Raw genomic sequence first — 14,345 nt, forward strand, 5'->3', positions numbered from 1 at the left:
TTTGACTTGTTTTATCTAAAAATGTTCTGTAAACTTTAGTAATGCCTTATGACCCTGTTCTGGCGACGGATACGGGTTAGGGGTGTTACAAGTGCATTGACATGGGGATTGGTTTCTTTACAATTAGGGTTTTTTTAGAGAAAAGACATTGCAATTAAGGGAACGAGATGTATCAGAAAAAGATGGCGAGGAAGAATTAAGCAGATCTGGTAACACTGAGCACAATGACAGATGATGGTTGGTTAGATGGAGAAAGGGAAATGTGACTAACGATAAGACTAAACAAAGAAAACAAGTTGAGAGATAGAATGTCAAAAATGTCAAATGTCCCTTCACTCAGTTGCGAAAAAGCTTTATTTATAGTGTTTTAAAAATTGGAATTACAAATAATTAATGAGAATAATGATAGATATTTTTCAATTACAAAGGCATTAATGGTTCTTTCTATTATAAAAGGATTTTGTAGATGATAGTAAATAGTGAATAAGAATTTATCATGTTTATTAAATAAGGTAGAAGCAATTAATATTACCGGAAAAGGTTAAGAGGAAAATCTTTTAACTACCTTTATATCTGATCCACCATATCTAGCTCTTCGAAACACCCCAAAGTGAAGATAAGTCCCAAGAATCCTACCATATTTCAGGGTTACTTTCACTTCTACTTTGATGAAGTGGAAACATGTGAAACATCTTTCAAAAAGCATCTCTTGAAACACAATATGATGGTTATTCTTGGATGAGAGCTGTTCCTAAATAATGGTTATTTTGACTTGTTTCAAACATGAGTTGCTCTCAATATAGTTGTTCTCAATGTAGATGTTGTTCAGAACAAGAGATATTATATGGTGATGCTTTTCTTAGTAGAGCTTGTTCTGAATAATGACTCTTTTGGAAAAACACAATTGTTCTAAATACAAGCTATTCTAAACAATGGTTGTTTAAAACATAATTATTCTTGAAACATCTTTATTCTAAGCAAGAGATGCTCCAAACTTTAGTTGTTCTCAACATGAGTTGTTTTGAAATAACAACTACAACGGATGATAGTTGTCCTAAATAAAGTTCTGTTATAAATATAGTTATTCTTGAACAACAACTATTCTAAAAAAGAGTTGTTTCTCTGGAAAAAAATATTAAGTGAAATGACAATGCTAGTTGTTTCACAATTGGTTGCACACTTTTCTGAAATATAATATTATTTATCTTAATGAAGAGATAAAATGTTATTACCCAAATCTAAGTATCTACAAGTATCGATTAAGTGCATCAAAAGCTCAAACAAGCTAAGATAAAAAAGAAAAAGCCTAAACAAAATGAAAAGGACAACATCAAACATCTTTCGAGGCAAATACCCTTCTTGAATATCATCAAAGACGGTTTGAGTCCAAACCCCATGCTATTCAAGCTCAAAGATAGCATAGAGGTTTTAAACCACAAAGCAGTCCCTACTCCCATGAATGGCCACTAGGAAACTAATGATGAAACTCAAAATAAAAAAAATTATAAAAATGGATTGAAGAAAAGCAAAACTTGGCAAACCTTAGAATCAATGGATGCCAAATCTCTAAGAAAATAATGAAATTGAAGGTCGCAAGTCGAAGGAGAAAGCCTTCTTAATCAAATTATTGGGAAATGTGTTCATATTGTAGTAAACATCTAATTGTTTTCTATATATGTATATTTGAATGGTGAATAAATTAAGTTAATTTTACATTTCACTATTATATCTTTTGTGCTTTTATCTTTCATGTTTTACATACATAGCGAAATTGTGACAAGCAAATATTAGCTCATTGATTTTCTAAGTTCAAACTGATGATAAGTGACACTGTAAGAACATTTACATTTCAAGAAAGACAACTTACTTCAGTAGATAACCTAAATGAGTCCGTAATCCCTTAAAATAATCAAAGTGAGCATTTGATTCAAATACTTAAAAGGATTATTATGTTGGCTACAATTCCAATTAGGGAAATGACTAGTCTTGGCTATCGAAGCAGTTGACTGCACAGGTATAGACATAGATGTACTCATTGGAAGAATGATACATTGGATTGGACTCAAGTTGAATTAATTTTGAATTCATTTGTGAATAAATTCACTTGTGACGTTCATAGTGTGACTTACCTAAATCCTGAGTTAGTCACTAACCATGCATATGTAACTCATATGCTTTGATATAAATAAAGGCTTATGCTCTAAAGATGATTGAGCCAATAGCAGGTATGTTGGGTGCATGACTTGTATATGTCATGGCTTTTACTAGTAACAATGGAATTCATAGCTCAAGTAAAGAGTTAACAATATCCTCTCATTGGCATTGTGTGGATTGATAAATATGGAATGTGGCCACGAGTTGCTTGTTCTTGAACGAGCAATTTATTACAGTCATTAATTGACAATAGTCATATTAATCATTAAGAAAATACAATGGTGACAATAAGATAAAATAGGATTGTATTGAGTGAACTAATTTAACTTAAAGGAATCAAGGATATCATATGAGGGCAGCACATACATGGCGAGGTCACTAGACAAAATAATTGGATAAATTGCTTTAATAAAAAGTATACAATAAGGAGATTTCAATCATGGTACTTCCTGTGGACTGACTCTATGATTAAGTAAATTGCGAATTATTGGAACAATGCTACTTGAAATAATTGCAATTAACTCGAGCCTAATTGTATATGTTTGATTGGTCTGTTCTCCAAAGAAACAAAAGCTCGATTGGACTGCATTTGAATCAACAGGAAATTCTACGAATTTATAAATAATTTAATTGACTTAATTTATTAGATTTGAAATTAAATTAGGTGGGTGCGAGAATTGTTCAACTAGAGAATTTGATTAAAGAATTTTCTTAAAAAAATAATTTGGAAAATCTTATTGATTTTGGGAAAATTAATTTTGATCAAATAAAGTGAAACTAATTAAATTGATTAAAATAAATGTAATATCTTTGGAAATCAATTTTCAAGTAAGGTAATTAGCTTAATGATAATTGAACTTGAAAATTGGAACTAAGAACAAAAAATCAAGACCGAAACTCAAAACTAGTTGAATTGGGCCTGATATGTGAAATAGGGCCAATAGTCCAATCGGTGGCTGGATAGGATAGGTTGGGCTGTCATTAGCCCAGACCGAACCGGTAACCGCAACAACCATGCACGCTAATGTCTGATTGATGGTGCCTTAGCCATGGCAACAAGCTGTTCGAACATCCTGTTGGGGGTTCAGCTAACCTCATTGGTAGCACCGGGTCAGGTGTGCGAACGCCTAGCCAATGAATGTTGTGTTGGATCTGGTGCCTTGAATGTAATATATTCTTTTGTAAACTTGTAATTTTTTTCAACCTGATTAGTTAATAAAACAAATTCATTGATATACTTTTTATAATTGTCTTTACATGATTTTTGCACATAAAGCAAAATGGAAGCAAATGTTGCTTATTGATTGTCTAAATGTTTAAGCGATATTACATAGTCAGATCGTAGTACAAAAAGACAACTTGTATTAGTAGACGAACCTAAATATGTCTTTAGTCTAATAAAAAATGAGCAAACCAATTAAAAAACTAATATGTCATCTATCAAGTCCAATTGAGGAGATGCATTGTCTTGGGCATCGGAGCGGATGACTCCTAGAAGATAGAGACATAGATGTGACTGACTGGACTGGCAATACATCGGATAGGACCCAAGTAAAATATATCCTAAATCTTTTTATGGATTTATTCACTTGTGACGTTCATAGTGTGACATACCTTAATCCTGAGTGGATGATAAACTATGTTTGTGTGGCTCGTACACTTTGATGTAAGTAAAAGCCTTAGTTCAAATAGATAAATGAATCAAAAGCTAGTGCGTTAGGTGTACGACTTCTATAGTATGTAGCGTCATTCACAACAGTGGAATTCATAAACCAGATATGAGTAAATGATATCCTCTCATTGGCATTATATGGTTGATGAAAATTAAACGTGGTCATGGGTTGTCCGTCTTTGTGATGGATGACTTGATCACTATTTGATAGTGATTAACTTTTCATGAAAGAAAATGTAATGGTTACCATGAGATAAAATATGATCATATTGGGAGAACAAATATTATCCCAAAGAGATTAAGGATATCCTATGAAGGTAACACACTTCTAACAAGGTCGTTGGACGAACATCGAGTAGTTGCTTTTGTAATGGTATGTTGTTGAGGAGAGCTCAGTCACAATACTATAGTGGAATGACTTCATGATTAAATGAGTTTATAATTAATTGAAGAAAAATTGAAACTTAGTTATAAATAATTTGAGCCTCAATTACATATGTCCAACTGGTCCCTCTGCTAAGTCGTTGAAACCAGAAATGAATTGCGTGTTTGAATAGAAATGAATTGAATGAATTGGAAAAGAGAAATAGGAAACATTCAGGAATGATTATGGTTTTCTCTGAAATGGAGAAATGTAATCATTTGAAAATGAATATAGGTTTTCAAAAATGGAAATGGAAACGATTCATTTGCAATCCTATATGGATTGCTAAAAAAATGATCGGAGGAATGATTTTATGTTTTTGGACTGTTTTGAAACCCAAAAATAAAAATAAGCCATTCAGTCATATTGAACATGTTGAGTTATGAAATATTAAACATATTTTTCTCTAAATTTTATTAGGGTCAAAATCATTAAAATTTTACCAAGAGTAAATTAGTCAAAATTTTGTTGGAGGTAAAATAGAGATGAGAAGTTTTTTTTATATATAAATAATAAAGTTAATTTTGAAAAATAGAAAAATTGAATCAGGTTGAATTACATTCCAGAGAATTGGGTCAAAAAGGTCTAAAAAGTACTCGTAATTGGACCCAATGTGAGAAAGGCCCAAAAAACCCCTCATGGACATAAAGGGGGCGACAACCCTAGTAGGAATATTAGGGTGTACTGTCCATCCTAGTCCTATTCTAAGTAGGATGTTATTTTTCTATTTGAAATAAATCACTACAAATCAACAAGGGTTCTACCTTCTCTTCCTATAAATAGATGACACCGGTAGAGCTATTAATACAATTTTAAAAGATTGTTATTCTGCCAAAAAATAGAGAGAATTTATTCTCAACTATTACATATTTTTTTCAGAATAATAATTCTACCGGTTTCTATTAAAAAGAGAGAATTTTCATTTTCACCCTAAAAAGAGAGAATTTTCATTTTCACCCTAAAAAAAGAGAAAATTTTTTCTCGTTCTGTGTATCGATTCAATTGATTCAAACCCACACTTGGAGCAGTTCGTGGAATGAGAATAATAGAGAAGAACGTTTGGTTGAAATCTGGGAATAAAAAACATCCGCTAAGCTGAAAACATAAGTACGAATTCGGTTAAGATTTATTGCTAAATATCACAAATTGGGTCAGTTTCAAAATTTTAATTTTTCGCTATGCAAAAAAATTGTTTTCAAATCGAGATTTTTCCAACATTTTGCTTTTAGCCCTGTTACACCACGATTTTCCAACACAAATCCCTCTCAAAGTCTAAGAGAATGGGAAATGAGCCAACTAAAATGGTAGTAATAAGAGACAAAGTGAATTAAGGGGTTTTACTTTTCGCTGGAGAGAGAGAATAAGGTATCTAATGGTCACTATTTTTTTATCAATAAGAAGTCATTCTATTGATATGAAAAGCACAATAAGAGGTCAAACAACCCTTATTGTATAAGAACAATAAGCCTTAAGTTAAACATATCAAGAAAATGATATGTGCGTCTAACCTAAGGTCATGCCATACCAAAAAAATATGGCTAAAAGCAAAATGAAGCAAAGCCTTGAGGAGTCAAAGCCTAGGACCTCCTAATCATCAAACGGTGTCAGCCTCCAAATTGTTCCCAAAATGGAGCATTGAAAACCTAATAAACCAAGCCTAATTTGTTGAGCTTTCACATCCTAAGAAAATATAGACAACAAAGATGACAAAAAAATGCCATGAGAAACAAAGTAAAATGCCTTAATAAAAAAACCCTCTTAGTCAATAAATGATGGCTAAATGAAGGCCACGCTAAAACTATTCTCTGAAAAAAGGTCGAATCTAGAAAAATGAAGAAAACAAAATAAGATAGGGAAATGGGAGATGGGGGAAGAGGAAGAGTTAGGAAGAAGGTGTAAGGGATGAAATGGCTAGTTAGCTAGCTACAAAGTTGCCATTAGCTATTGATTGATTAAGTAACCACTAGTGATAAGAAATGGAGGGAAGGGGAGGAAATTTTGTGAGGGATGGAATGCAAGAAAATATATGGAAAGAAAGGGGAAAAGGTAAGGAGGAAATCATTGACAAAAGAAGGGTGGCTATCGATCATCGATTGACTAGAAACTAGATTCAACTATACAGTAGTGTCACGGGGCTAAACCTTTCATCTCGCAATCCGTGCGGCCTTAGGCAATTTGCTCGTCCAAACTCGGCCAAGTCAGCCTTTGCACCCAAAAATGAGGATTCCTTAAGAACTCCTCCAATGCACCAATTTGTATAGCGGAAGCGATTGTGCCAAAAGAAGCTACAAATAAGTAAAAGAAAGCCAAAGAAAGAATGCACACAATGTGTTTGAGTAAATGCCCAAGAATTTTATTACTCCTAAGAATTTAACATACAATGGATGGTTTACAAATGAGGGGGAGGCTCTCTATTTATAGTTGAGCTCCCCCAGAACTGATAGTCAAGATACGTTTACATCGACGGACGAGATTAACGATATCCCATGATTTAAGGGATTTACAAGATATGACTTATCAAATCTAATCTAATCTTTACAAGATATGATTCTCTCTATCTTTTAAGATTAGTTGCCCAAAATAGCCTAAGTTGCCATATCTTCGCTATTGGGCCACCCAAGTTTCAATCTGACAGGCTTCTCCAACAATTCTTTAAATCGGGCCAGTTCTTGTGGGCTGAATGATCCCCATCTAATCGATCGACCTCCATAGAGCGCATCTTGTGCCATGGTCACGGGCTTGGAACTTTGGCCCGTGACATTCTTCCCAACCTATTCTCGCAACGCCCTCGTTGCGACTTCCGAATGGCACTGGCTTGATTCATCTCTAAACTCTCTCATTGCCTTGGCTTTTTCCCGGCTTGCCTTGCAATCGGGTTGTCCCTTTCTTCGGAACCTTTACCTCAGCTTCCATCGCCTCTTAACTTGAACCGTTGCACTCGTTGGTACATCTCGTTGGCAAAAAGTCTCCAATTTAACTTGCCCCAATTCTGACTTGGTCCTATTGGAATCACCTCGATTCACACATCTTGGCTTCATTTCGCCCACAGTCCATCGGCCTTATTGCTTACGAACTTTGAAAGGGCCCCTACGATCTTGCCAAGGCAACAAGTCAGAAATCAAAACACTATCAGTATGTTTGCAATGTACCTTACTCGTGGCATTCACTCGTCTCGACTGCTTTCGTATTGCTTCTTTCTCCTTGAAGTCTAATGCACAATCCACCTTCCCCAAAGGTAGCATCTCCACAGTCGACTCTACAGGTCTCATATCAGACTCACGCTCCACTAACTTTTTCGAAGGGGCTTTCGTAACATTCTGCTCTGTCGAGTTAATGCTTCCTCCATATGAAACATCTTTGACTAATTAAATTTACGACAACACCTTAGTCCCAACCTTCATATCCCGATGCACTGGCACAATAATCTTTGATGACGGACCAGTGACAATATGGATTTCATCGGCCCATAGAAACAGAATTGTCTGAATCCTGTCAAGAAAGTTCAAACCAAACACATAATCGTAATCATCTAATTGGATTACCTCAAAGTCTTCCTTGCCTTTCCATTCGCCGATTTGTAGCTCCACATTACGAGTTGGGGCCTCCTCAGAATTTACTGTCTTGATCTTTTTATTCGATTTTCTAATTGATAGACCAAGCTTCTTGGCAGCCTTTTCTGATATGAACAAGTCCGACGCTCCCGTATCAATAAGAGTACTTTGCTTCTGACTCGCAATGTTGATGTCCACAAACATCAACCCCTCTCTACTATTCCTTTTGTTAGGAATAAGAACCATCGAATCTACCCTTGATGTTCTTCCCTCCACAGGCTTCGCCTATTCTTTTGGCTCATCTTTCGTTTGGATAGCCGATATCATTGATCTTTTTGGACATTTTCGCAACATGTGTGGTTCTTGACAAATGAAGCATTTTATTATCTTCCCTTGTCCCTTGGGTTGTTGGATCCCCACTTCGCATCTCGTGGTCTCTCATTGCCACTTGTGCTATCAATACTGTGGCCATGGTCGCGATGTCCCTCTTCATCTTCCTCATGGTTTCTCTCACCATTACCCTTCCCAATGGGCTGAGACGATTCAAACTTGTCTTTTGTTAGACCAAGTTCAACAAAGGATTTTGCTTCAGCCATGGCTACAGTAAGTTCGGTGATTCCTTGCCTATGCAACTTTTGCTTTGCTCACAGTCTTAACCCATCCTCGAACCAATAGAACGCTTCTTTCTCGCTCAAGTCGGATATTTGAAGCATCAACTCACTAAATGCCCGAACATACCCCCGAACTGTGCTTTGTTGCGTGAGATGGCGCAACTTAGCCCGAGCCTCCTTCTCGGCATACTGTGGGTAAAATTGCTTCTTCAACTCTCTTTGGAACTGCTCCCAATGTGACAGCCCTAATTTGACCTTAGTCGAAAAGTGGTTTCGGGACCACAAAACCGAGTCGTAAAAATAATTAACCATTAAATTTTGTGTTTATTGTATGTGAAAAGGCATGTGTGAAAGTTTCATACTTTAATTTTATCATTTGTATGCGAAATTATTAAATAGGACTTATGTGAGAAAATTTAGAAATGTGTTAGGCAAATGTTGAAGTGACTTATTAATGCATGTTATAAAAATGCTTGGACTTGCATGTCAAATATCCCCTTTTGCTAGTAGTGGCCGGCCATGATGATGAATTTATATTAAAATATGTATTAATTTTAGTTAAATGGTTTTATAATTTAAATAAAAATAAAGAAATTTGGTGATGAAAACAAAGTTCTCTCTTTGTTCAACTTGGCCGAATAGAAGAAAGAAAGGAGGGGAAGAATTTCGGTCACTTGAATCCTTAGGGAGGTTAGTATATTGTGTTAAATTTGTGAAATGTTTACTTGTTTTAGGTAAATTATCATGGTTCTTGCTTAGCCCATGCTAAAATTTTCAATAATGATGGGTGAATGGAGCATTCGGCTATGGTTATAAAGGAAGGAATTTTGATTGTTTTATTTGAATTTTGATGATGAATGTGTTGAGGAAAGAAATTGGTCTTTCTAAAAATATGAATGGTTAATGCTTATACTAGTAATAGCCGAAATAAAGATGCTTGATGTCATGAATAAATGTTGTTTATATGTTTGGAATTGAGTAAAATTTGATCACTTAAGGATTCGGCATTGTTTAAGATAATTTATTTAAAATGTGATTTTGAATATTATGAGTATTGGGATGTAAGTATATGTGTGTGCTTGGTCATAGGAGTTTGCTATGAAATTTTGTTTGGTTGAGTGATGAATGGCCGAATGAACTATAGGCTAGGGTGGATAAATTTTTGTACATAAATAGTGTGTGTGACTATTGGTTAATGACATTCGGCATTATATTTTTATATGTGTGCATTCGGTCTTTGGGGGGGGATAACAAGATGAAGTCAAAATGTTAAAGAAGGATTCTAAGACTTGCTAAGTTGTTATGATCATTACCGAATGTATATTGGTCAAAGGGAAATTTTCAAATCATCTATGTATGAGTATGTGAACAAAATATTAAATGAATATTCGACATAATGGGGTTTATGAGTAAATGGCATACTATATATATATGTGAATACGTGGTAGTGCATAAAACAAGTAATCGATTAAATTGTGATAGTCACACATAGGTATAGATATATGAACGCTTTATGTATGTACCTTAAGACATAGGGACATTTAGATATATATATATATGTAGTTAAATTCGTGTATATGGAAGCATGGTAAGTTATGTGAATTTTTGCTTGTTCATGTGAAATAGATATCGGTATAATAAGCATAAAAATTTAGTCTTGGCATATTATATAAAACATATTATACTTTGAAGTTATGTGACTGCCGAATGTGAATAATAAGTAAATAATATTAGCTAAGATATTAAACAAATTTCTTTACATTTATTAAGCTAAAGAGCAAGGAGGATCGAAGTTGGATAGGGGAAAAGAGAAAGCAATAGAGTAATCAATCTACAACCATTCGAATATACCTAGGTAAGTCTTTGAGTAACAGAACTTAGCTTATGATTTTATAGGTATCATATAAAAGCATAGTAGATAAATTGTGATCTTATGGTTCTATATAAATTACATAGTGAAACAAATGATTTTTATTTTATATGACTTGGAACCGAATGGTTAAAGAATTCACGTGGAATAGCGAAATGAAATCGTATTACGTGTATGTAGCTATTGAGCCGTAAGAGTAAGGGTTGATAAGCATGTTGAACTTGTTTGCTAGTAATGCTAATGGGTTATGATATATATATGTGCATAGCATTCGTGCGGGTTATTATAACCGGGTTAAGTCCCGAAGGCATTCGTGCGGGTTATTATAATCGGGTTAAGTTCCGAAGGCATTCGTGCGGGTTATTATAACCGGGTTAAGTCCCGAAGGCATTCGTGCTGATTGTTATATCCGAGCCAAATTCTGAAAGTATTTATGTTTGGAAAGGTGCGATTCTGTCGTAATAATTCCGATTAATGTGCTCATAATCCCTAATATGACCAGGTATGGATCATATATACATTGGAAAAATTTGGTACAGTATAAGTTGTGATTATGTAATCGAATAATGCTCTCCCGGCCATTCCTTAGGGTTATATGAAGTCTATAGCTCACTCGAGTTACATGAAATTGATTCAAATGAAATTTAGTTAAGTTTGACTTCGAATGTGTAAACATATTGATAGAAGTGTAAATTAAAATGAATATGTGATCTTGTGCATAGACATTTATTTATCCTTATGAATGCTATTTCTTTTGTGTTTTTGTTTCAAATGATTTCCTTACTTATAAGCTTACTAAGCATCGAAACGCTTACTCTGTTGCTTAAATTCTCTGTATTATAGATTTTGTTCGTCAGCTATCGGACTTGGAAGTGTCAAAGTCGAAGTCATCCACACTATCTAAGCCTCTTTTTGGTACTCTTTTAGTTGAACTTTGATAATGGCATGTATAGGACTGACCTTTGTTGTTAATTAAGTATCTTTTGGTAATGTATATATTCGTATAGCCATGCGAAAATGGCTTATATATTTTGAGTATAGCATTATAATCATTTTGTATATATGGTCTTATGATATGGTTATTGAGTGGTATGGAAATGCTTGGTAATGATTAGCCATTGGAATGGCTAATCATGATCATATTTGGTGCTATGTATGTCAAATTGCTAGCTAATCCATGAAAACCATGAAATAGGTAAAATTTATCACAAAATAGATTCAGACAGCAGTAGTCACGTGAATTTGAAAAATCACTAAAAATAGTAGAAATGGAATTAAATAATGAATAAGTTATGGAATCGAAGCTTGATGAGTCTATTTTCATATGGAAGAAACAAAACAGGTATATGAGCTATATTGTATGAGATGTTTAAATTTTTGTGAAACAGGGCCAGAGCGATTTCTGGATCCCCTGTTATGACTTTGGAAATTCACCATAAATTTTACAAAGATAATTAAAAGTCATGATTTATATGTACAGATTCATTATTGAGTCTAGTTTTATTAGAGACAAACAGTATAGTCATTGAAGCTCTATACAGGGAGATATCTGATTCGTAATACATAGAGGTCAAAGTAGTCGAACCCTGAAATAGGGGAGACTTTAACTAATAAACTGTACTAATTGGCCAGACCAAAAATTCTAGAAAAAATTAGTAGATAGATGTATGAGTCTAGTTTCAAGAAAAATTTACGGAATTGGATTTCGAGTTTTGGAACTCGAGATATGATTTTTAAAGCGACTGTGATGCAATTAGCCAGCTTGTCTGGAAAATTTTAAAATGAATTGTATGAGCTGTTTAAGTCCGTTAACACCTCGTGTTCGATTCCGGCAACGGTCTCGGGTACGGGGCGTTACACTCAAGTCCCAATTGCGTTCCCTCCATGTTTCTCATCCGTGGACCTACGACGCCACAACAAGAGAGCCACATCAGTAAAATAGATTGAAGCAGTGTTTACCTTAATTGCATCATCCTCGATGCCCATCGCTCGGAAGTATTGCTCTATTTTCCTCAAGAAGTTGTCCACGTCTCTCGCGGTCCTTGCACCTTTGAACTTCTCCGGTTTGGGAACATCCATTACTTGTTGCTTCGACTTTGAAGACAACATCCCATTACTCAAAGCAACTTTGTAAATCGTGAGCTCCCCCTTAAGCTCTTCGATTTATTTCTTCATGGCTAACATCATTTCCTCGAGATTCTCATCTCTCTCTGCCAGCTTTTCCGTAGTGGAGTTCACTAACTCATTTAGCTTTTCTGCATTGGCACTGAGAGAATCCAACACAAAATCTCTGAGTTGCTCCTCCATTGAGTCAAACCCATCTGTGCTCCCTCGACCAACTCAAGCGTCTCCTTCATGTTCCCTACAGACTCCTCGAGATTACCAACTCGATCTTCTAACGCTGACAGCATGTCCCTCGAGCGACTTACTTTTCTACCCCTCTTACGGGTCTGCATTGGCTCATTCTGTTAAACAACTTCTTTTGACATCCCAACAGTACCTTCGAACCAATAGCTCTGATACCACTTGTCACGGGGCTAAACCTTTCGTCTTACAATCCGTGCAGCCTTAGGCAATTTGCTCGTCCAAACTCGCCCAAGTCAGCCTTTGCACCCAAAAATGAGGATTCCTTAAGAACTCCTCTAAAGCACCAATTTGTATAGCGGAAGCGATTGTGCCAAAAGAAGCTACAAATAAGCAAAAGAAAGCCAAAGAAAGAATGCACATAAGGTGTTTGAGTAAATGCCCAAGAATTCTATTACTCTTAAGAATTCAACATACAATGGATGGTTTACAAATGAGGGGGAGGTTCTCTATTTATAATTGAGCTCCCCCAGAACCGACGGTCAAGATATATTTACATCGACGGACGAGATTAATGATATCCCATGATTTAAGGGATTTACAAGATATGACTTATCAAATCAAATCAAATTTTTACAAGATATGATTCTCTCTATCTTTTAAGATTAGTTGCCCAAAATAGCCTAAGTTGCTATATCTTCGCTATTGGGCCACCCAGGCTTCAATCTGACAGGCTTCTCTAACAATTCTTTGAATCGGGCCAGTTCTTGTGGGCTGAATGATCCCCATCTAATCGATCGACCTCCATGGGGCGCATCTTGTGCCATGGTCACAAGCTTGGAACTTTGGCCCATGACACTAGTGACAACACATCGACAATCATTAAAAAAGAAGGTAGCCATGAAAAGGGAAACAAAGGTGGAAAGAAAAGAGAGAAAAAGGAAAACGATTGAAAGAAAATGCACTAATGAGAGAAATGAAGAAATAATAGGGAGAGGATCGACACTAACATTAAAGTTGATGGCCGGCTAATTGGTCAATGTGGGGAAAGTTTAGGGAAAAATATGGATTTTTTTAGAAAGAGTTTAAGGTTTTAAGAGAAATATGAATAATACGTTCACACTTATGGTAGCCAACTTTTTTTGTAATTTTCTATACATGAATTATTTCAAGCATTAGGTTTCTTGAAAATATCTTTGAAGCTTTGAGCTAAAATCATTAATCATGCTTCAAAACTTATCATAAGATTGTTATATTCAAAATTAAAAAAAGAAAAAAATATTATACTCAAAATTGTAAAAGGAAAAGAAAAAAAAACATGTTAAGTTTGTTGATAAATTTTATTTACATTGTGCTTTTTTATTATTCGAATAAAAGACACGTATGCTCTTGAGAGTTTTTTTACATAAACAATACAAAAAAAATTATGAAAATGGAGTACATTGTAGATTATTTACGTAAATGCTATGTTTTCTACAATAAATTTAGGTGCCATCGATATATAACACTTGCCTCAAAAGCAACCCATCATTGCCCAATCATTCTATGTGAAAGAAACTATTTTTTATGTGGTGCCGCCACATTTTTAGGCAATACTAAAAAGCTACGGATTTCCCTTAAATACTGAACAAATATCATAGGAATACAAAAAAAAAACATTTTTTTAAAGTGGTGTTGCTTGACACATTGGCGGCATCGATTCAAATTATATAAAAAAAAGGTTAAAGGACTTTGGAGGATGGGTTGTCGTGACCAATTG

Source organism: Gossypium hirsutum, chromosome A08, assembly GCF_007990345.1.
Source record: "Gossypium hirsutum isolate 1008001.06 chromosome A08, Gossypium_hirsutum_v2.1, whole genome shotgun sequence".
Taxonomy (NCBI): Eukaryota; Viridiplantae; Streptophyta; class Magnoliopsida; order Malvales; family Malvaceae; genus Gossypium; species Gossypium hirsutum.